Source organism: Crotalus tigris, unplaced genomic scaffold, assembly GCF_016545835.1.
Source record: "Crotalus tigris isolate CLP2741 ecotype Arizona unplaced genomic scaffold, ASM1654583v1 scf7180000023606.2106662, whole genome shotgun sequence".
Classification (NCBI taxonomy): domain Eukaryota; kingdom Metazoa; phylum Chordata; class Lepidosauria; order Squamata; family Viperidae; genus Crotalus; species Crotalus tigris.
The window spans coordinates 1,629,469-1,652,664 of NW_024100074.1; positions in this window are offsets into that span (position 1 = coordinate 1,629,469).

A 23,196-nucleotide genomic window follows, 5' to 3' on the forward strand; every position below is an offset into this window, starting at 1 on the left:
CTATCTGAATGTTACACAAAGTAGATTCCATATACAATGTAAGATTCTATCTATGCTTCCTTTGTTCCTGAGAAAAAGAAACCTATAAAGCTTTAGTTTAGACCTGCCCCCTTGTTCAGAAATTTGCTGATTGTTAATCACTTCTGAACCTTTGCGCAAAAATAAAACCTCTCTGTTTCACCCTTGGAATTCGTAAAAGTCCTTTTTTTAAGGCTTTTATTTTTCCACAAGACATGAACATACAGTCAAGTTCAGAGATGTGATTTTGTATATAAACATTGATTTAGCAAGACATTTAAGACTTTGAACAGCAGATATTGGTTTAGTGAGTGTGAGTTAGTACAATAATCTTGTAGAAAACCGTAAGAGAATTTTACAAATTCCAGAGGGTTTTAGCAGAGAAATTTATTTGCGCAAGGTTCAGAAGCAGTAACAACAAGCAATTCTGAATGCTGAGGGAGGGTTCAAACAACAGTTTTATACATTTCTTTTCTCAGGAACAAAGGGGCACACATTGAAATCTACATTGTAATACATCAGATTCATTTCTCACGTATTAGATTCATTTCTCACGGGCACACATTAGTGATACACATTGTATTACTTTAGGTTAGTTTCTCACAGGCATACAATGGACAGTTATGCTACATACATTGTTTCCAAGTGCAATGTGCGTTTGGTTAGTCACAGATTGCTAACACAGCTTTATTCCAGTAATAATGCAGACACATTATTGTTTTAATGATTTTTCATTATTATTATTATTCCACATTATTCTATATTATTCTACTTTAATAAAGCTTGATGCGAGCTCAAAACTGCCAATTTTATATTAGAAATCAGAGTTATCTTGCAGAATGTTGCTTTAAAAAAAGATTTCTATGAAACTTTAAAAATATTACAGCTAACATTTCTTGAAAAGCATTTCTTTTAAACATTTTTAAGCATTGCTTTTGTAAGGTTTCGCTGGCAAATAAAATCTGAGACTCTCACAAGCCAAAGCAGAAACTTAGACAGAGGCTTCAGGAATGGGAAAACAGCTCTTTAATCGGCTGAGAAAAGCAGTTGGGTTGGGCAGCCTCCGGGCATATGGGCATATGGGCAACCTCCGGGCATATGGGCAGCAGCATGCTAAGGAAGAGCCACAGCACGAGACATCAAGGGGACAAAGAAGTGGTTTGATTGGCTTTTAAATGGTTAAATAATAGTTATGTGTCATCAATTCCTTTGGCGTTACCGTTTCACTTGCATCCAGGTACCTGACTCCTTTTGTTTAAGGTAAATGGTGTTTTCCCTGCGCAAGCATGTACAGAAGCGAGATAGTGTTAATTAGGTTAGCCTGAGATTATTCCGATTTCTCTTCATTTCCCCCCTTTTCAAATTGGCAGTATGATTACTGCTATCTGGAAGCTAGGGGTGCATATTCTTTTGAGATTGTGGTGAGAATCATTACTTTTGCTGGTTTCTCTTTGGTTAGATTGGTGGGGGAGTTATCACAATCATTCCTGATAAGGCTTTTGGACCAGGGGAGTGAAAAGGGGAATTACTAATAATCCTCTAAAAGCCAGCAGGATAAGGAACCCAATTCTCTTCCAATCAGTGAAAATCTCTGAGAACCAGCTGGCGTCCATGACTCCAGTCCAACTCTGGACGGGGATATGGCAATCTTTCTCATTTTAATGGTGATTTCATCAATAGCTTTATCTTGCTCATCTATTTGTAAACAGCAGTTTGTTAAATTAAACTTTCCACAGAGACCATCTTCCTTTGCAAGCAAATAGTCCAGGGTGAGCCTATTTTGATAAATGGCCATCCGGAGCTTGGTATTTTGTTGGGTAAGAAGGTTCAAGTCTAGAGCATTGGTTATTATCTCTAGCACAGCTTGCAAACGAATTATTCTATTAAGCATATAGATGGGAGTGTGGAATCCCCAAGACCCATCCTCAGCCCAGGTTGCGGGACCATATATTTGAATGATTTGTTCTGGGGGCCATTCATCATCCTTCCAGGTTCCTATTTTCAAAGACCACTTTGTTCAATAACCTATCTCCTAATAGATAGGGATTCCCAGGCGTTCCCCCTGGGTGATTGGTAGTAGGAAGAAGCTGGGTTTTATGGTCCCTAAAAGACAGGTACCTGTCCAATTCCGAGGCTATGCTGCATAGGCATATCTCCCACAAATCCAATAGAATCCATCTGGAGCATGCTATATATAGGAGGGATTATATGGTTGATCCAATAGGGCTTTAAGTTGGGTATAATTTCCAAAAGGGTTGGGTGGTTTGGTTATATTTGTCCCACTTCACCAAGTGGAACTTTTACCATTGGCCACAACCATACTTTCACATGTAGACACTCCTACCTTTAAGAAGAAGGTCTCAGATTCTTCTCTTGTGAAGCAGAGATGACCAATGATAGACGTTTGAGTCACCAATCGGGGAGGACGGTCAAGAGCAGTCAATGTTAATTTCAAAGACCTGAGACTGGATATGTTAAGCTCCCTGGCTTCCTATGGTCATTGTTTTCCCATGTTGGTCCCCCCACAAACATAGCAGTTGGTAACATTTAAAGAACCTGCAATTTGTTCTGCTAGATCAATAAAAAGGTTCTTGATAATAGGGGGAATTTCAATTTTGCTGTAAGGACTCGCTTCAATCCCACATCTTAAGAAAACAGAACTCTTGCAAACAATTTCTTCCAACAGGAACTTTTATTAAGAGTAGTTGATTGCAGGCATAATAGACAGGATCTGAGGGATTCCCTTATAGATTGATATTTTAAAGTGTCCCCAAGCAAACCCCACCCCACAGTTCATCCGGGCGGTTCAGACTGACAAATCCCCAAGTGTTAATCCATTGATGGGAAAGAAAAGATAACATCAGTCCAGCTCCGTTTGTGCACGATCATTCCACAGCTCTTCACACCTCATTTTGAGGACCGAGAAATAAACCAGGTCCCGGAGGTTTGTGTCTCTCCCCCTTTTTTTCCTAGCTGCTCAGTTAGGGAGAAGAAGTTCAGAGGGATGCATAGTATAGGAGGCAATTTGTTACATTGTAATGGGTAGCAGACACAAAGGTGAATAAACAAAAGGTTACATTGTAGTGAATAGAGGAAGTGAAAGCAATAAACCCACATGCATATCCCCCCTCCCCCTTGGGAGTATGGCAGAATCCAGGGAAAGATGAGAATTGGTTTTAGATCAGGGGATAAATAGAAAGGAAATATAACTGGATTCTGACATCCTGCCCCCTTAAAAATAAGAGAGATCCACCTGAGAGAAAATAAAAGAGGTATAAAAGTTAGTCTGGTTTGTTGGGATATTCCGTATGAAACTTTTTAAGCAGTTTTGGGGCTCTGACAAGACGTTTATGGACTCACTCATTTTTTGAGGAGGGAAGGTGTTTCTACGCTACTAGGTATTGAGTTGCCCCATGATATTTCCTAAAGTCTAGGATTTCCTTTATCTCAAAGTGTTGTTCTCCTTCAACCATGATTGGAAGTGGGGGGGGGGATTTTTGGCCATAAGGGTGATTGTTCTCTTTTCAGCAAGCTGCAGTGAAAAAATGGGTGTATTTGCCTGAGATTTTTGGGTAGTTCTAATTCTACTGTTACTGGGTTTATGATTCTTTTAATTGGAAAAGGTCCTATATATTTTGATCCAAGTTTTTTACAGGAATTTTAGGTATTTTGTAGACAAATATCCCCTTTATGGATTACTGCCTTGTCGTGGCGAAGGGGCTTGCGTAACTCAATGAAGCTATAAGCTATGCCGTGCAGGGCCACCCAAGACGGACAGGTTATAGCAGAGAGTTCTGACAAAATGTGATCCACTGGAGAAGGAAATGGCAAACCACTCCAGTATCTTTGCTATGAAAACCCCATGGACAGTACTAAAAGGAAAAAAGATATGACGCTGGAAGATGAGCCCCTCAGGTCGGAAGGTGTCCAATATGCTACTGGGGAAGAGCAGAGGGCTAGTACTAGTAGCGCCAGAAAGAATGAAGCGACTGGGCCAAAGCCGAAAGGACGCTCAGCTGTGGATATATCTGGTGGTGAAAGGAAAGTCCGATGCTGTAAAGATTTTTTCTCCATAGGAACCTGGAATGTAAGATCCATGAATCAAGGCAAGCTAGACGTAGTCAAAAAAGAGATGACAAGACTGAACATCGACATCTTAGGAATCAGCGAACTAAAATGGACAGGAATGGGTGAATTTAACTCAGATGACCATCAGGTATACTACTGTGGGCAAGAATCCCTCAGAAGAAATGGAGTAGCCTTCATAGTCAATAAAAGAATAGGAAAAGCAATACTGGGATACAATCCCCAAAATGACAGAATGATCTCAATTCGAATCCAAGGCAAACCATTCAATATCACAGTAGTCCAAATCTATGCCCCAACCACTGGTGCTGAAGAGGATGAAATTGACCGGTTCTATGAAGCCCTACAGCACCTTATAGAATTAACACCAAAAAATGATGTCCTTATCATCATGGGGGATTGGAATGCTAAGGTAGGAAGCCAAAAGATAACCGGAATAACAGGCAAGTTTGGCCTTGGAGTACAAAATGAAGCAGGGCACAGGCTAATAGAATTTTGTCAAGAGAATACGATGGTCATAACAAACACTCTTTTCCAACAACCCAAGAGACGGCTCTACACATGGACATCACCAGACGGTCAACATAGAAATCAGATTGACTATGTACTCTGCAGCCAAAGATGGAGAAGCTCTATACAGTCAGTAAAAACAAGACCAGGAGCTGACTGTGGCTCAGATCATGAGCTTCTCGTTGCAAAATTTAGGCTTAAATTGAAAAAAGTAGGGAAAAGCACTAGGCCACTCAGGTATGAACTAAATCATATTCCTGATGAATATACAGTAGAGGTGACAAATAGATTTAAGGAACTGGATCTGATAGACAGAATGCCTGAAGAACTATGGATGGAAGTTCGCAACATTGTACAAGAGGTAGCAACTAAAACCATCCCAAAGAAAAAGAAATGCAAGAAAGCAAAATGGCTGTCTCAGGAAGCTTTGCAAATAGCTGAGGAAAGAAGGGAAGCGAAAGGCAAAGGAGAAAGAGAAAGATACACCCAATTGAATGCAGAATTCCAGAGAGTAGCTAGAAGAGATAAGAATGCCTTCTTAAATGAACAGTGCAAAGAAATAGAAGAAAACAACAGAACAGGGAGGACCAGAGATCTCTTCAAGAAAATTGGAGATATGAAGGGAACGTTTCATGCAAAGATGGGCATGATAAAGGACCAAAATGGCAGAGACCTAACAGAGGCAGAAGAGATTAAGAAGAGATGGCAAAACTACACAGAAGAACTATACAAGAATGAGCTTAACATCCCAGATAACCACAATGAGATGGTCATTGACCTCGAACCAGACATCCTAGAATGTGAAGTGAAATGGGCCTTAGAAAATCTGAGCAACAACAAAGCTAGTGGAGGTGACAGTATTCCAGCTGAGCTATTCAAAATCTTAAAAGACGATGCAGTAAAAGTGCTACACTCAATTTGCCAGCAAATTTGGAAAACTCAACAGTGGCCACAGGATTGGAAAAGGTCAGTTTACATTCCAATTCCAAAGAAAGGCAATGCCAAAGAATGTTCAAACTATCGCACCATTGCACTCATTTCACATGCTAGTAAAGTTATGCTTAAAATCCTACAAGCTAGACTCCAGCAGTATGTGGATCGAGAACTACCAGAAGTACAGGCAGGATTTCGAAGAGGCAGAGGAACTAGAGATCAAATTGCCAACATACGCTGGATCATGGAGAAAGCTAGGGAGTTCCAGAAAAACATCTACTTCTGCTTCATTGACTATGCAAAAGCCTTTGATTGTGTGGATCACAACAAATTGTGGCAAGTTCTTAAAGAGATGGGAGTACCAGACCATCTCATTTGTCTCTTGAGAAACCTATATGCGGGTCAAGAAGCAACAGTGAGAACCGAACACGGAACCACTGATTGGTTCAAAATTGGAAAAGGAGTCCGGCAAGGCTGTATACTGTCGCCCTGCCTATTTAACTTATATGCAGAGCACATCATGAGAAAGGCAGGGCTAGATGAATCAAAAGTTGGAATTAAGATTGCCGGGAGAAATATCAACAACCTAAGATATGCAGATGATACCACTCTAATGGCAGAAAGTGAAGAGGAACTAAAGAGCCTCTTGATGCGGGTGAAGAAGGAGAGTGCAAAAGTTGGCTTGAAACTCAACATTAAGAAAACCAAAATCATGGCATCCGGCCCTCTCAATTCCTGGCAAATAGATGGGGAAGAAATGGAGGTAGTGACAGATTTTATTTTTCTGGGCTCCAAGATCACCTCAGATGGAGACTGCAGCCAAGAAATTAAAAGACGCTTGCTCCTGGGGAGGAAAGCTATGGCAAATCTAGACAGCATTCTAAAAAGCAGAGACATCACCCTGCCAACAAAAGTGCGCATAGTCCAGGCCATGATTTTCCCAGTTGCAATGTATGGCTGTGAAAGTTGGACCATAAGAAAGGCTGAGCGCAAAAGAATTGAGGCCTTTGAACTGTGGTGCTGGAGAAGACTCCTGCGAGTCCCTTGGACTGCAAGGCGTTCAAACCGGTCGGTCCTAGAAGAGATCAACCCCGACTGCTCTTTAGAAGGCCAGATCCTGAAGTTGAAACTCAAGTACTTTGGCCACCTAATGAGAAGGAAGGATTCACTGGAGAAGAGCCTAATGCTGGGAAAGATTGAGGGCAATAGAAGAAGGGGACGACAGAGAATGAGATGGCTGGATGGAGTCACTGAAGCAGTAGGTGTGAATTTAAATGGACTCCAGAAGATGGTAGAGGACAGGAAGACCTGGAGGAATGTTGTCCATGGGGTCGCGATGGGTCGGACACGACTTCGCAATTAACAACAACAACAACAGACAAATATACCATTTCTCCTACAACGAATGGTGTGGGTTCGACTCTCTTTTTATCTGTTTGTGCTTTGTATGCTTGCCTAGCTTCGTCTAAGGCTTTTCTAACTATTGGCCAGGTGTTTTGTAATTGTGCTATCCATTCTTTCAGTGATAAGATTGCTGGTTCATTTGGGATTAGTTCTGGCATAGGGTTGAAACTTTGATCATGGCTATTTGAAAAGGAGTATAGCCGACTGGAGTGGACTGCGTTATTGTAGGCGACTTCTGTGAAAGGGAGTAGGTCTGTTCAATTCGTTTGCTGGAAATTAATAAAGCATCTTAAGCATTGCTCAAGTACTGAGTTCGAATGTTCTGATTCGCCATTACACTGAGGATGATGACTAGATGACAGTCTCTGAGTGGTTCCTAAGAGAGATAAAAATTCCTTCCAAAATTCTGACGTAAATTGCACTCCTCTATCAGATATGATGCGTTGGGGTGCCCCATGCAGTCTGTAAATGTGCTGCATGAAAAGTTTCACTAAGGTTTTTGCGGTGGGAATCTTTTGGCAAGGGGTAAAGTGCACCTGTTTGGAAAACAAGTCCGTAACCATCCAGATGACAGTGTTTCCCTTGCTTTCTGGTAATTCCACTATAAAATCCATGGCTATTTCCCTCCAGGGGGCTGAGGGAGTCACCACTGGTTTTAACAGTCCAGGCGATTTCCCTTGCAACCTCTTAGCAGTTGCGCACATTGGGCAGCTGGCCACATAACTTTCTATGTCCTTTTTCATGGATGGATACCAAAATTGCCTTTTAATTAAATGTAATATTTTTACAAATCCAAAATGCCCTGCTGATTTTGTGTCATGGCATAGCTGCATGAAAGTGACCCTCTGGGTGGTTGGTATATATAACTTTTCCCCCATCCATGGCAGTTCGTCCTTAATTGTGCACACGTGTCTATTTTTCTGAAACCATTCATCTGTTTCCAAAGTTTTCCGGAATTTGATTCCAGTTTGGCTACCCAGCTGCAGCTTTAATTTAGCTTGGGCTCTGGTGGTTACCGGCACTGCCAGTTGTGGTTTTGTCATAAGTGGTTTAGAATCGGTGGCTCACATGCTGTTATATTGGGGCATGCGAGACAGTGCATCTGCCAGGAAGTTCTCCCCCCCCCCAGCAAGTGCTTGAGCGTGAAATGGAATTGGTGAAAATGCTGGGACCAGCAGGCTTGCTTGGGAGTAAGCTTCTTGGGTGTTTTCAAGGCTTCCAGGTTTTTGTGGTCCGTCCATACCTGAAAAGGGATTTTATTCCCTTCAAGGAACTGGCGCCACGTAAGTAATGACCAACGCACCCCATATGCCTCTTTTTTCCACAAGGGCCAGCGCTGTTCTGTTTCAGTGAGTTTCTTGGACGTATATGGGCATGGTTGCAATACCCTTTCATCTCTTTCTTGTAATAGTACAGCCCCCACTGCCACATCACTTACATCCGCCTGTATTATGAAAGGTTTATCCGTGTCTGGATGCCTCAGTACGGGTTCAGTAGAAAAAAGTCTCTTTAACCTCTTGAATGCCTCTTGGCATTCCATTGTCCATTTTAGTGGCTGGCTAGGTTTCACTGAGGATACTCCCTTCGTTTTTAGTAAATTCGTGAGGGGTAGGGCTATTTGGGCAAACGAAGGGATAAATTGGCAGTAAAAGTTTGCGAAGCCCAGGAAACTTTGCAACTGCTTCCTTGTGCGAGGTGGTGCCCATTCTAGTACTGCTCTGACCTTCTCGGGTTCCATTTCAATGCCCTGTGGGGATATGCGATAACCCAGGTAGTCTATTCCTGGTGGAGTTCGCATTTCAATAATTTGGCATATAGGTGGGCAGCCCACAGTTTCTTTAAAACCGCTCTGACTAGGTTGACACGTTCCTCTTTGAATTTGATGAAGATAAGGATGTTATCTAGATAAACCAGTACCCCCTTAAATAGGTGCTCCCTTAGTACCTCGTTGATTAATCGCATAAATACTGCGGGGGGCCCTTGTAGTCCAAACGGCAAAACTTTGAATTGGTAGCACCCCATTAGGTAATTAAATGCAGTTTTCCATTCATCCCCTTCCTTAATTCTAACGCGGTAATACGCTTCCCTTAGATCACGGGTTGTGGCTCTGGAGCCGCATGTAGCTCTTTCATCCTTCTATTGTGGCTCCAGTACCCCTCCGCCATTTGCAGTCCCACAAAAAAAAGAAGTGAGACTAAAAAAGTTCAATCAATTCCAACTTTGCGAGATCTTTGTTTCCCCACGAGAAGTTGGAATTGATTGATTGAACTTTTTTAGTCCCACTTCTTTTTTTGTGGGACTGCCCACAAATGTCTTTCATTTGTGGGACTGCCCACAAACTTCTTTTCTTTTTGGGACTGCACGTGGCGGCGGAGGAAGAGATGAGATGGAGGACTGTGATGATGGATCTGGAAAGAAGGTGCCGCGTGGGTCCGATAGGGCGTGCGGTGTGGGGGGTTTCTGCCAAGCTTATATGGAGCTGGGGAAATGGGCTGGGTGGGGGGAGCTGCCAATGCCACTGACATGAGGCTTTGCAGAGCCCCCCAAGTGGCCTTGATCCCCCATCCCCAGCCAGCCAGCCACCATTGCCCATCTTCTCACCTGGCCAGCCAGACTCACGCTCTTCTTCTCTTCCTCCTCCTCCTCTGCACTCAATCAGCTGCTAGTGGCTTGGGTGGCTTTGCTCCATCTGAGTTGAAGAAAGCTGCTTTCTGCTGCGCCTCTGCTTTCTTCAACTCGGACGGAGCAGAGCCACCCAAGCCACTAGCAGCCGATTGAGTGCAGAGGAAGAGGAGGAGGAGAAGAGTGTGAGGCGGGGTTGGCCGGGTAAGAAGAAGATCGGTGATGGTGGCTGGCTGGCTGGGGAGGGGGGATCATTGTTAAAGAGAGAGAAAGAGAGGGAGAGAGAGAGGGAGGGAGGGAGAGAGAGGAAGAGGGAGAAAGGGAGAGGGAGAAAAGAGAAGCACAAGTGCCTCTGTCTCTGTCTCTCTCCCTCACACACACACACAAACAAACAAACTGAGTGGGGGAAGAGGACTGGCAGACCAAGGGCAGGAGAGGAGCACCAGTGGAGAGCCAGCCAAATAAGAATGTCCACAGTGTGTCAGCCATGGTGGGGTGCCTGAGATGCCGTGTCCATTTGTCCCATTCTGTTCGGGCCAGTTCCTCCTCTCGATCCCCGCAAGAGCAAGACAGAAAAACTTGTCTGTGTGTGTATGTGTGCGTGTGTGCGTGTGGGCGTTTGCGGGCACTTGGACTGGATTAATGAATGGGCAGAGAGAGAGGGAGAGGGAGGGAGAGATAGAGAGAGGGAGGAAGAGAGGAAGGGAGGGAGAGGGAAGGAGGGAGAGAGAGAGGGAGGGAGGGAAGGAGAGGGAGGGAGAGAAAGAGAGAGAGAGAGAGAGAGAGAGAGGGAGGGAGGGAGGGAGAGAGAGAGAGAGAGAGAGAGAATATGAATATTTGTGGTTGTCCTTATTGGAGTTTTAGTAAAGAACGTTTAATGAAATATTTTGATGTTTTTTTTAAATTAAGAGATGAGGTATGGGGATAATTATGCTGAATTTAAAGATGGTAGATAAGCTACTAAAATTGTTTTTACCTGCTGGGATGAAGGAGAAAGGGTTTTTTTTCCTCTTTCTCCTGTCCTTTTCTTTTTTTCCCCCAACAATTTTTTTCTTTTCTTTTCTATTTGTAGTTTTTATAGTTTGCACCGGCTTTTTATTTCATAAATATGAGGAGGACTCAAATAGACATTGAGTATTTTATTTGAAAGTAACCTTCGACCCAGCGTCTTTTTTTTTTGGAGTTCAAAATGTTTTTGTTGCATGCAGAAATAAAAATTTGTTTTCTTTGTAGCAGTTCATTGATTTCATAAATGCAACACACTATAGTTTTTTTATACCTAGCATAAAGGTAAAAAATGATATATGCAGTGTTATCTTCATTTTAGATGTCAAAAGGGTTTTGTGGCTCCCAGTGTTTTCTTTTCTGTGGGAAACGGGTCCAAATGGCTCTTTGAGTGCTTAAGGTTGCCGACCCCTACCTTAGATCTAGTTTAGTGAAAATTCTTCCTTTCGAGAGGTGGGATAACATGTCCTTCATGAGGGGTAGGGGGTATAGGTTACTTTCACTGATTGCATTCAGGGCATGGTAATCCATGCACAAGCATAAAGTGCCATCCTTCTCTCTAAAGAGGACCAGGGTGGCTACTTTAGGCTTGGCAGGTTCAATAACCCCCCTTTCTAGGTTTTTATTTATGAATCTTTCCATTTCCTCCTTCTCCTTAGGGCTCATAGAGTATAGTCTGGGCTTCGGGAGTTTTGCCCCAGGCTTGAATTCTATGACACAATCCATGGGTCAGTGAGGGGGAAGTTCATCGACCGTCTTCTCACTGAAAACTTCAGCAAGGTCTCGGTATTCCTCTGGTATTTCTGGTAGTCCCTTTTCTTCTCCCATTGATGCTTTCTCCGTTCCTAAATTTGGTAGGACTCCTTGGGGTTTTAAGTCCATAGGCTCCCCCTTTGGGAAATTGATTTCTGCCATTCTCCAATTTACCCAGGGGTTCCATTTCTTTAACCATTCCAGCCCTAGGATCACTGGGCATTCCATGCCTGGGGTCACTACAAACATTATGTCTTCCTCATGGTTTCCCCGGGATAGATGGACTGGTAAAGTGGCTAGGGTAGCTGGCACCCCCCTACTATGGACCCATCTAACTGGCCAAATGAGATTGGTTGTTTCAGCCTCCTCACCGGAATGCCCAAGTTCCCCACTAGCGTCGGGCTAATGAGGCAGCGGGTGCAGCCAGAGTCTATTAAGGCTTTCACCTTCATGGCCTCGGGCATGGGGGGAATTAATATAGTCACTGTCTTGAGGATGGGTGTGATGGGTCCACTTACCAGGGGTTCACCCTCCGAGCTGTCGTCCAAGGTGTCCACTGGCCCTGCAGTGTAGGCCGGAGTACCCTCCCCACGTTTGGCAGGGGTTGGGGACTCCACAGCCTCTATCACACTCATGGTGGGTTCTTTTGGCTTGGCTGGGGACTTCCTTGATTTCGTGGCCAGTAATTGGTCTGGGTTGCGCTGAGGGGCTTTCGAGCAGCATTCTATGGCGCAATGCCCTTCTCTCCCACATTTGAAACAGCCCATTGACTTCTTGGCCATAGCCGGTTGTTTCGCTGGCTCATGCATCAGTTCAGGAGGCGAGCGGCCCCATGGTTTTCCTCTTCAGTAGGTCGATCTCTGCTTCCTCTGCCAGGACGTACCATTCATTGAGTTGGCGTGGGTCCCCTCAGGGCAGGCAAGCATCATACAGGTTGTAATTTGGGCCATCTTTGAAATGGCTAAGGAGGATGTTTTCCAGCCAGTTTAGCTTGCTGGCAATGGTCTGGAATTCTTGTGTATATTTGGCTACCAGCCATCTGCCCTGCCTCACCATTTTGATTCTCTCATGAGCTTTGCAATCAGCCACAGGATCCTCGAATCGCCTTCTCAGAGAGGACATTAAATGGTTGAAGTCGTTGAGCTCTGGGGCATTGGACTCATGCAGGTTCACCATCCAGTCTGCGGCCAGTCCATCCAGAGTGGATTGCATGATACGGATACGAGCTTTGTCGCTGGGGATGTCCTGTCCGTATTCTTCCATGTAGCTGAGGACTTGGGTTAGGAAGAACCCCAAGCGTGGTGGCTGCCCCCTTAATTTCACATCCAGTGAATCTTTGAATGGATCGGTGCCTTCGCTGCTGGCAGTATTGTCTCCCATCCTGATCACCACCTGTGGGTTGGTGGGGAGTGGGGGCTGCTGAAGTGCTAGCTGCTAGTTCAGTGGGTGTCCCCGGGACTACAGATTCCGATTCCCCTTCAGTGCCTCTCCAGGTGCAGCTCCAGGTGCTGGTGTGGCCGCGGGGCTCAGGTTTCTCTTCCCCTAGAGAGTTGAGGGTTCTTTTCATCGGGTCAATAGCTCTCTCTAGGATCCAGTTCGAGTGTTGTGCCCAACTTCCTTCCTCTTTGCTAATGTGCAGGGAATTTCTCCATCTCTTGCTTCCATTTGGGTTGGTGGCTGCCCTGTTTAAGGATCACCTTTCTCGATCTATTTTCCCACTCGTCTTTCTTTCCAACGCCCATCGACCACCGAGGTTTGTGATCGTGTGTCTCCACCACTTCTTCTCCTGAGGAGTATGACATTTCAGAGCCCAACAGCTGGCAGGATCCCGGTTGGGGGGAAGGCTCCCTTTCCACGGGGTTTTCTTCCTTCCCTGCCTGGTCGTCCGACATTGTAATTTTTGCAAGTCCCCCAGTAAGGTTCTTCCTTCCAGGTTGACTATTACTGCAGATCCTGTCTAATGTAAGGATCCACTTCAATCACACATCTTAAGAAAGCAGAACTTTTGGAAACAATTTCTTCCAACAGGAACTTTTATTAAGAGTAGTTGATAGCAGACATAATAGACAGGATCTGAGGGATTCCCTTACAGATCGATATTTTAAAGTATCCCCAAGCAAACCCCACCCCACAGTTCATCTGGGGAGTTCAGACCAGCAAATCTCCAGATGTTAAATCCATCGATGGGAAAGAAATGATAACATCAGTCCAGCTCCATTTGTGTACAATCATTCCACAGCTCTTCACACCTCATTTTGAGGACGGAGAAATAAATCAGATCCCAGAGGTTTGTATCTCTTCCCCTTTCTTTGTTTCCTAGCTGCCCAGTTAGGGAGGAGAAGTTCAGAGGGATGCATAGTATAGGAGGCAATTTGTTACATTGTAATTGGTACCAGACACAAAGGTGAATAAACAAAAGATTACAGTGAATAGAGGAAGTGAAAGCAATAAACCCGCATGCATATCCCCCCTCCCCCTTGGGAGAATGGCAGAATCCAGGGGAAGGTGATAATTGGTTTTAGATCAGAGGAGATAGATACAAAGGAAATATAACTGGATTCTGACATTTGCTCTCTAATTCCTCATAGAAGGAGTGGAACAATCTCCTTTCTATTGGGGTCAGATTATTTCTGGTTACATTGATGGTGATGCGGGTAGTTGGATCCCTCCCCTCCCCTCAATTCCCATTCTGTACTCTTGTGATACTGTGGAATCCACAAAATGTAAGCATATGGGGGTACAATGGTCTTCTGAACAATTGGATTTCCTTATACCCTTGGTTAGATTGAACTAACTGCTCTGCCCTGGCCAAACTCTGGGCAGGCCCCTACCATGAGGTTTGGGAAGTATCATGAGAGCTTCCTTTCTGTTGTAAACTGAAAACATATATCCTTTGTGTGAGATAGCTTCGTTGCCAGTTCAGGTCACAATAGGTAGTCCAAAGACTAAACTTCATGGCATAGCAGGCATTGAAGCAGATCTCACTTTTATGATTAGCGGAGGTGCTAGTGTTTTGTTCTAATAAGAGCCCCTGACTCTTCCTGGTTTGAAATGCTAGAACCTGGATGGCTTTCTGGTATTTTACACTAGAGGAATCAATGCATGTGATTTTTTCTGTATCATTACAAAGGGAAAATCAGGTGGTATTATGGACACACGTCCCAACAACCTTTTTGCAGCTTATCTGAGTATGGTATATCAGGGTCTTTGTAAACTCGTTCTGTAATTTGATAGTAATGATACATGCAAAACAATCAGATGAGGATTTGGTAGATCCCACTGTTTGGAGAGCCAAAAGCATTAAGACAAACAGTATAGCCATGCCAAAAATCAGGTCCATCCTTCTCCCTTTCAAGGAAGGTGTGGAGGAAATAACAACAACACAAGGCAAACAGGCCACAAAAGGAGCAACAAACCAGGGTAGCCTATTTAAACGGAGTCCAGTTTGGGGTTCGGGTGGCCATCTGGATCGGTAAAAGATGGGAACAGGTCAGTGGATGATGCCGGAATCTTACGGAGTTTCAGCTTGAATTCATCTAGTCATTGGACTTGTCACTGGACAGATGGAGGTGACACCTTCTTTATTTTAGATCCATGGATCCATGCCTTTAGCCCCTCAACCTTTACTGCAATCGGAGTGCTGAGCAGCACTTGTCGAGGCTCGAACCACTTTGGATCAACAAAGGAAGGTGACTGTTCTTTAACTCAGACCCACTCTCCAGGTTCAGCAAGAGGAGGGCTATCTAAGATTGGCGGCAGGGCAGCTTGAGCCTGTTTAGAGATAGACAAAAACACTTGTGCCAGATTATACAAATATTTAGTCACATTCTTTTCCCCAACATCACAGTTCATTTGGGAGGTGGCAGCAAAGGGCCACCCATATAACATCTCAAAGGGGGAAAGGGCGAGTTTCCCTGACAATAAAGCCCTTATGCGAGTGAGGGCAACAGGTAAAATCTTTGGCCAAGGTAGACTGGTTTCTTGACAAAGTTTAGCCACATGGTTTTTGAGGGTTCTATTCATGTGTTCAACCCTAGCTGAGGCCTAAGGCCAGTTTGAGTGGAGATGCCATGGGATGCCGAGGAACTTGCTGGAATCTTGGGTGATTTGAGAGGTGAAGTGCCAATTATCAGATTCCATGGGTATTATAATTTCAATCAGACCCTGTACTACTTAGGCCTTTTAGGTAGCTGTTGGGATGGCTTCTGGCCATCCCGTGGAAAGGTTCACAAATATGAGCAAGTTGGACTTTGCTCCATGCTTGGGCATTTCAATAAAGTCAACCTGCCAGACTTCTCCTGGGTATTTGGCAGTACGAACATGGCCTGGGGGAACAGCTTCCCCTCCTGGGATTGTTTCTTTGACAAACCTCACACTGCTGTGCAACTGTTCTACAAGCTTGCCTAATGCCATAGTTGCAGTAGTGGTGATTTAGCCATAAGCCTAAGGGACAGGGTCCTAAATGGGAGGCTTGGCGGCATCTGTTGACAACCTTCCAAAACAGCATGTAGGGAAGTTGTACTCGACCTACCATCGACCACAACCCACAACCCACCATCCATTTTCCCATGTCCCTCCCAGGAGCAACCTATCCCATTGGTCATACAAAGGGGGCATGTCTTGGACAGGATCAGTGAGAACAAGGGGCAAAATGTTTTCAGCTGAGTCTTGTTCTCCTAGCAAAGCCACTTGTTTCGCCCAATGCACAGTTTCCTCGGGCCACCTCACTGGCATCTGATTGGTGAACTTTGCAATGAATTATGGCCAGTTCCTTGGGCCCCATGACAGCAGCAACAAGCTCTTCTAGGAGGGGCTTCATTTTCAAAGTCTGCCCCTGAGAAGCCATGGGCTTTCCATAGTGCAACCATCTGGGTGTTGCAGGGGCTTGGCAACTTCTTCTAGGACTTCGAGACAATCATGCGGCTCCCAGTCAGGGTCAGGAAGGAATGGTAGCAAAGTGGCAGGGTTCAACTGCTTACAGCGATATGGTTGTATGTTCTCTTGTTCTAGTATAAAACTAATACACTGGGTAACTCGGTTTGAAGTGGCCCATGTGGGGAGTTTTTGCTCTAACAGAGTCTGCACTGAGTGAGGGGTGTAGACGTCTAGGGGAACTCCAAGGATGATCTTTTGAGCTTCCTGGATCAAAACAGCAGAAGCAGCAACAACATGTAGACAACTACGTTGTCTAGTTCCTTCCATAGGTAGGTAACCGGGACCTTCTCAGGACCCGGTTTCTGAGTGAGATAGCATTAATTAGGTTAGCCCGAGATCGATCTGATTTCTCTTCACTTTTAAACATTTAAAGCATTGTTTGTTACTTTGTAGTATTATATATCAAAAAAGTAATATGAGAAAAAGCTAGTTCAGTGTAGTGGCTAAGGCATCAGGCTAGAAACAGGAAAACTGTGAGTTCTAGTCCCTCCTTAGGCTCAAAGGCACTGGGTGAAATAAAAAACCTTTTACTAAACTAACTGAGGAAAATTAAACCCTAAGGAAAAAAATTCTAGAAGAATAAAAAAAACAATTCCATAAATTATGAAAAAGAAATAGCAACTTAACAAGTATGAAAAACTAAAACACGTGCACACACAGGTACACAAAACAAAGTCTAAATTTTATCTAGTGCTAAATGGAAAAAAACAAAAAAATCAGACTAATGAAATTATATTATTTTTTTCAATTTTATCATTTTGTTCAATGATGAAAACAAATTAGACATAGAGAATCATTTTGTCCAATTTTGCCTGTGGTCCAGGCTGAGGACTGACAGATTTCATTAAGTCATCTTTTAAAATCTAAAATAACTTTTTCAAAGTAGTCCAAGCTTCATATATATCCTAAATTTTTCATAGATTGAAAGATTACAAATTTGGAGACATTGTTTAACAAAATGCTTACTTGTAATTGCCCTTCGTTGCATCTGAACACTATAAGTGGACACACCTATAATATACTGTACATACACTCTCCCCCACACAATTTATTATATCTCCATTAAAGGTTTAAAAATATTATTTTAAAAAATCCAAAAAAATATAAAGTTTTTGCTAAACTAATCAATTTTTTTTTATTTTGAACATCATAAATGTAACTAACTTTCCTTACAACTTAGGTCACTGAATAGGCAATATAGGCTATTCCAGTTCCTTATTCCAAATGACTTGTATATTATCAAAAATTACTTTTGTAATATTTTGCAAAAAACTGTAATGTTAAATTGTCAATTTAGTTAGGAAAAGTTTTATCTAATGAACACAATGCCTGAGTTTCAAAGGCTGTCACAGTCCAGGCTGAAAAATGTAACAAATATTTCAACTGCATATATTGTCATTCAGCCTTTGGGGGTATTATATTATTTTAATGAAATCTCAGAATTTTAAAGTTATGATTACTTAATAACTGGTGAATGGTAATGATTCCATTGTGAACCAATGTTTTCTTGAAAAAAAAATCATCAGCTTTTTTAAAGTAAGAATTATTTATCGTTTCTCATGAGAGGATAAATCAAAAAAAGGAAGGCCTTTAATTCTGAAAAGTAGCCAATTTCCTAATGTAATTAGAAGAAAGAATTTGCTAAAGTTACAAGGTAGTAAATAATGTTGAGCCCATAATGGAGGCTAAAACATATAAGGAACGGTTGCTAGAATTGGGTATGTCTAGTTTAACGAAGAGAAGGACAAGGGGGGACATGATAGCAGTATTCCAATATCTCAGTGGCTGCCATAAAGAAGAGGGAATTAAGCTATTTTCCAAAGCACCTGAAGGCAGGACAAGAAGCAACGGGTGGAAACTAATCAAGGAGAGAAGCAACCTAGAACTAAGGAGAAACTTCCTGACAGTGAGAACAATTAATCAGTGGAACAGCCTGCCTCCAGAAGCAGTAAATGCTCCAACACTGGAAGTTTTTAAGAAGAGACTGGACAGCCATTTGTCCGAAATGGTGTAGGGTTTCCTGCCTGAGCAGGGGGTTGGACTAGATGACCTCCAAGGTCCCTTCCAACTTTACTACTATTACTTTACTACTATTACTATTGAGCCTCAAATTTCTGTTGCTAAGCAAGATAGTTGTTAAATGAACTTTGCCCCATTTTAAAACCTTTCTTGCCACAGTTGTTAAGTGAATCATTGCAGTTGTTAAGTTAGTTGTTGTTAAGTGCAGTTGTTAAGTGAATCTGACTTTCCCATTGACCTTGCTTGTCAGAAGACTGCAAAAGGTGATCACATGATCCCAGGATACCTCAACTGTCATAAATATGAACCAGTTGCCAAGCATCCAAATTTTGATCATGTGGCCATGGGGATACTGCAACAGTCATTAAGTGTGAAAACCGGTCATAAGTCATTTTTTTCTGTGCCATTGTAACTTTGAATGGTTACTAAATGAATGGTTGTAAGCCGAGGATTACCTATACTGTTAAAATCAGGAAAATTAAAACCACAACCTCATAGAAGAGATGTAACTTTAAGATGGATGTCATGGTTATTTCTCCCTTTCATAAACATTTAATAGTAAATTTATAAATCTGTTTAATATATTTCAGTAGAACCATCATAGGCTTCAAAATGTATATCAGCTTTAATGCAAAATTGTTTTTTTCTACATTCTCCCCCACAAATTTAGGGGTAACATATGAATTATTCCAATTTATTGCGTATCTAGAATTTTTACCATATAGTGAACACTTCTACAAACTTACAATCTGCAAACTTTACAAAAAATAAAACCCAGTGTCATTTGCTTATTTAAGATGAGATGGCATGTCGTTCAGATTCCCAGGAGAGAACAAGAGACATCACAGTTTTTTGGGGAGAAAGAAGATAGCTCCTCCTAATAATTCCCAGAGTATATGTTTTTTGGTGCAAGTAGTCTGCTTTAGTTTGGCAAGACACCTGTCTATAGGGAAGGCACAATTATGGCAGCATAATTTCTTCAGCTCTAATATGGGACAAGTTAGAGAGAAGAATTAGTGAACTTAATGCTAGTGAGAAAAAGGTGGTCCACAGGAGCTAGGGATACAACCCAGCTTCTGCTGAATCATGACATAGTTAGTACCATAGTGCCACAAATCATGCATAGAAAAACTTGTAATGGGAGAAGATGAAAAGTACACTTTAACATCAGATTAGATAATATGAAATTAGACATTTTAGGAATGGGGATGAAATTTACATTATGTGCAGATCTTTAAAGCACAGTGAGAGAGAATCTTTGAGCTACAATCAAAGTTTGTATGGAGGAATCCCCAAAAGGGCAAAAATGCTCATTAGCTTTGAAGAGAGTCTTTAGGAAGTCTCTAGGAAGACTGACAGATTATAATATTAATATAATAATATTAATTCCAGGCAGAGAAATGAAAACTATTATTGCAGTAGATGTTTTTGCTTTTATGCTGTTAGGTATTACAGGCTAAATTATTACACAACTGTCTTGTGAAAAAAAGATACTCCTTAACTGTAAGATAGCGCAAAAATGTAGAAGAGTTCAAATCATGTTCTTATACCACATTCTCATAGTTCTGCATGAAAACAAGCTGAAAGAAATTTCTTAAATTTGTTCAGATGGCAGTAATTAATCAATATTTTAATGAAATAATTTGTCATCAAATTAACCAGAAGTCATACCTAATCAAAGTACTGATATATTTTTTTTAAAAAAATTTATTTAAATTTTCAATACATATAATACTTTCCATACATTATATATAAAACTAAAACAAGAGAAAAATACCTTTAAAATAAGACCTTAGGTATCGCTCGTCTATCTCCCCCCGACTGCGTCCGCCCTCTCAGCCTTCCTTCCTTCCTTCCCTACTCCCTCTCTCCTCTCCTCTCTCCTCTCTCCCCTCATCCCTTCCTCCCTTCCAATTTCTTTCCTTCCATCCTCCTCCCCTCTTATCCCTCGTCGGATACAGTTCAGGGGAAATACCCGAGCGGCACCTCCCTCTAAATTACTCCATCTATTTCATACTTTAATATTTCTATATATACTTAATACCACCCCTCCCCTCCCCGCCTACCCCTCACTTCCCAGAGCAAAATACAGGGTTATTATAAACAAAACTAACACAATATATAACTTTTAAAACAAAAAAAATTCTATACAATAAACAAATTCATACATTACCCTTAACTCACTCTAAACTTAAAAAAATAATAATATAAACAAATCTACTATAAATCAAATATTGTAAGAATCTATAAATAATAATTATAACCTCAAGAAAAAATTAATCATAAAATAAATGGAACTTAAAAGTTCCATATTTAACTTAAAAGTTCCATATTTATTCTGAATATAATCTATCCACCTTCTCCACACTATAATAAATTTTTCTTGTGAAAAATAAGCAGAAATTTTTGCCATTTCCGCTAAAGTAGAAACCTTAAATATCCATTCTTCTAAAGTAGGCAGCGAATCGTTCTTCCAGTATAAACCTACAAGTAATCTTGCTGCAGTTATTAAATTCAACATTAAAATAGTTTCATTAACATCTAAATCAGTGGTTCTCAACCTGTGGGTCGGGACCCCATTTGGGGTTGAATGACCATTTCACGGGGGTCGCCAAACAACGCAGTCCGCCATTTTCCCCCCTTTTCCTTAGCTGTGCTACTCCCTTTTATTCTATTGGCTTTTGAACGCCAATAGAATAGACTCTCTTGAATAGAGTCTAATTCTATTGGATTTCAAAAGCCAATAGGAATTGTCCAGGCTGTCTCTGCCCAGCTGAGCCCACCAAAAGTCCCATTCTGCAAACGGTGTTGCACCAGTTGAGCAGTCCTCGACTTACGACCGGTTGAGTAGTTCTCGATTTACGACCGGTTGGGGGTCGCGGCATTAAAAAGATTGAGAACCACTGATCTAAATCCATAAAAATACCCAATAAAAATAGTTGAGGAGTAAACTTTATCTTCTTTTTAAAAATCTTTTGATTGTTCCACCAAATCATTATCCAGAAAGCTTTAACCTTCTTACAGGGCCACCAAACATGAAAGTAAGTTGCATCAGTACTACCACACCTCCAACATTTGGGCTGTAAGTTAGGATACATACAAGCCAATTTTTTGGGATCCAAATGCCACCTATAAAACATTTTATAAAAATTTTCCCTCAAATTTTGGGCCTGTGTAAATTTAACATTTCTAATCCAAATATTCTCCCATTGATCCAATAAGATTGGTTCCTGGATATTCTGAGCCCATTTAATCATACAATCTTTTACTAACTCTGTTTCTGAATCCAATTTTATTAACTCATCATAGATTCTTTTAATATGAGCATGATTCTGATCCTTAATCTGAATGATCAGATTTTCATCTCCTAATGTTATTCCAACTTTCTTGTCTACTGTCTACCTATCCACAATTTGTGCATAATGAAACCATGAATATAAAATGTTTTCTTGCTTAATACGTCTAAAGATTTTAACTGCCAATCTTTACCTGACCAAATTAATAATTTTATCAAAATTCATCCCCTTAGAAACACCCTCAATTACATGTCCAGGAATCCCCCAAATAGGTATTTTATAATTTAACCTATAATAATACTTCTTCCAAACTCGAAGAAAAGCATTCCTTAAAATATGTAATTTAAAAGCCCGATCAACTTTCTAATTAAAAATCAAATATGCATGCCAACCATACAGTAAATCCCACCCTTCAATAGAAAGAACATCTTTATTTGTTAAATTAAGCCAATCACTTATCAAAGTTAAGGTGGCTGCATCATAATATAATTTCAAATTGGGTGCTTTAAGCCCACCTCTTTCTCGGGCATCCTGCAAAATCTTAAACTTTACCCTTGGTTTTTTCCCAGCCCCGATAAATTTGTTAATACCCTTTTGCCACTCATCCAAATTTGTACCTTTTTTTAGAATAGGTAACATTTGAAACAAAAAAAGAAACTTTGGTAGAACATTCATTTTTACCGCTGATATTCTCCCCAACAATGACAATTGCAACTTTTTCCAATCATTTAGATCCTTTTGTACTTTTGCCCATAATAATTCATAATTATTATTATATAATTTACCATTAGAAGCTGTTATATATACTCCCAAATATTTAACCTTTTTCACCATCTGAAAACCTGTAAGTTTAACTAAAATTTCATTTTCCTTGTTAGACATATTTTTAGATAACATTTTAGTTTTATTATTATTATTTATTTTAAAACCAGAAACTTTTCCATACTGAGATATAATTTCCAACAAATGACCAGCTACTTGAGTAGGTTGTGCTAAAGTTAAAACCAAATCATCTGCAAAAGCTCTCAATTTATACTCATTCCTGTTTACTTTTATTCCCTTAATTACCGTTGACTCTCTAATCTGAATTAACAAAATCTCCATTGTTAAAACAAATAACAATGGAGATAATGGACATCCTTGTTTTGTTCCCTTTTCAATTTTAAAAGTCTCAGTCAGACCCCCATTGATAATATTTTGAGCAGACTGTTGCTGCTATATAGCCTTAATAACATGTAAAAACTTATCTCCAAAATTCATTTTCTCTATCAATAAAAATAAAAATTTCCAATCTAGTTGATCAAAAGCTTTCTCAGCATCTAGAAATATAAAGGCCACAGGGATCTGATTATTCTTATCCAAATACTCTATTAAGTTAAGAATCTGCCTTACATTATATTTCATATATCTTCCTGTTATAAATGCTGATTGATCACAATGAATCAAGTCCTTCATTACCTCCATTAATCTATTTGCCAAAATTTTTGAAAAAATCTTGTAATCCACATTTAAAAGAGATATAGGTCTATAATTCCTAGGTTCAGTAAGATCTTGATACTCCTTCGGGATCAATGATATAAACGCGCTTCTCCATGAAGGGGAAACTTGAGCTCCC